Here is a 1,637-nt window from a genome sequence, read left to right as displayed (position 1 = left end):
CAAGCATTGGGGACTACCAGTTTAGTAGGCTGAGCCCTTGGTCTTGGAGCTTGCCCTTATGAAGCTTGTTATTGGAAAGGAGAGGCTAACATTACTTATAATTATGCCTGAGGGTACCCGCAGAGAACCTCTTTGGTTGCTCAGATGTGGCCTATCACTCTCTAAGCCAACTCTGCAGGTAAACTCACTGCCCTCTCCCCTACATGGGACCTGATTCCCAGGGGTATAAATCTCCCTGGCAATGTGGGGTATGACTCCTGGGGATGAATGTGTCCCTGGCATTGTGAGACTGACAATGCTTTCTTGACCAAAAGGGAAAAGAGAAATGAAACAAAATAATGTTTCAGTGGCTGAGAGATTTCAAATGGAGTCGAGTGGTCATTCTGGAGGCAACTCTTATGCATTATATAAATTTCCCTTTTTAGTTTTTAGTTTATTAGAATTGCTAGAAGAAAAATATCTGACACTGTTGAACTGCAATCCAGTATCCTTGATTCTTGAAGATGACTGTATATCTATATAGCTTATATGGTGTGACTGTATGATTGTGAAAACCTTATGACTCACACTCCCTTTACTCAGTGTATGGACAAATGAATAGAAAAATGGGGACAACAAGTAAATGAATAATGTGGGGGACAGAAAGTATGGGATGTTTTGGGTGTTCTTTTTTACTTTTATTTTTATTCTTATTTTTATTTTTTGGAGCAATGCAAAGGTTCAAAAATTGATTGTGGTGAAGAATGCACAACAATATAATGATTCTGTGAACCACTGTTGCACACTTTGTATGATTGTATGGTATGTGAATATATTTCAATAAAATTGTATTAAAAAAGTAAAAAAATATATAGTGATAATTCTCTTGCTTATTAAAGTATTCCCGTCTCATTTATCCATTGTTTAACTTCCTATTCTGACCAATAACATGAACTAAGAGTTTAGATGCTTTTTCCAATAACCTCAAAACAATAATCTACTGATGAAGACTCAAAGATAGAACAAGAATTTGGAATTTTTCTTTGGAATTTTTCCATAGACTCTTTTTGATTATTTCCTTTGAATATTGTATGGGTAGCACCATGGTTTGCAGATAGTAAATCCATGTACGATACATTTACAGAGAAAACTAAAGCCCCAATATTAACATCAAACCTTCTCCAAACTTACTAGCTGACTCATTCTAACTGGTGTAAATTATTTTTTGTAATACATATTTTCCTAAGAAGTTATCTGTAATTCACATTTGGTGAGTTTGATAATGCTAAAAATGAATTATGTGATCTTAACCATTTATGGAAAATTGTTACTCATAGTATTTATAAATATATATAAAATATTTCTAGAGAAGATTAGTAACTAATAAAAATGGACAAATACATGAACAGGTATTTCACAGGGGAGGGACCACATATCACTAACAAAGAGAAAAAATAATGTTCAACCTCTAGGTGATAAGGTGAATACAAATCAAGGCCATATTTGATATCATTATACATACTTACCATGGCATAAATTGACATTGCTGCCAATATAAGATTTTGGGAGTATTTAAATCTACACAATCTCTTAAATGTTTCCATAAGAAAATAAATTTTAAATTAAATTAGAAAACCACTTGGAATTATGTCATATCT

This window comes from Choloepus didactylus, chromosome 13 (genome assembly GCF_015220235.1).
Source record: "Choloepus didactylus isolate mChoDid1 chromosome 13, mChoDid1.pri, whole genome shotgun sequence".
In the NCBI taxonomy this organism is placed as follows: domain Eukaryota; kingdom Metazoa; phylum Chordata; class Mammalia; order Pilosa; family Megalonychidae; genus Choloepus; species Choloepus didactylus.
This window is presented reverse-complemented; position numbering follows the sequence as displayed.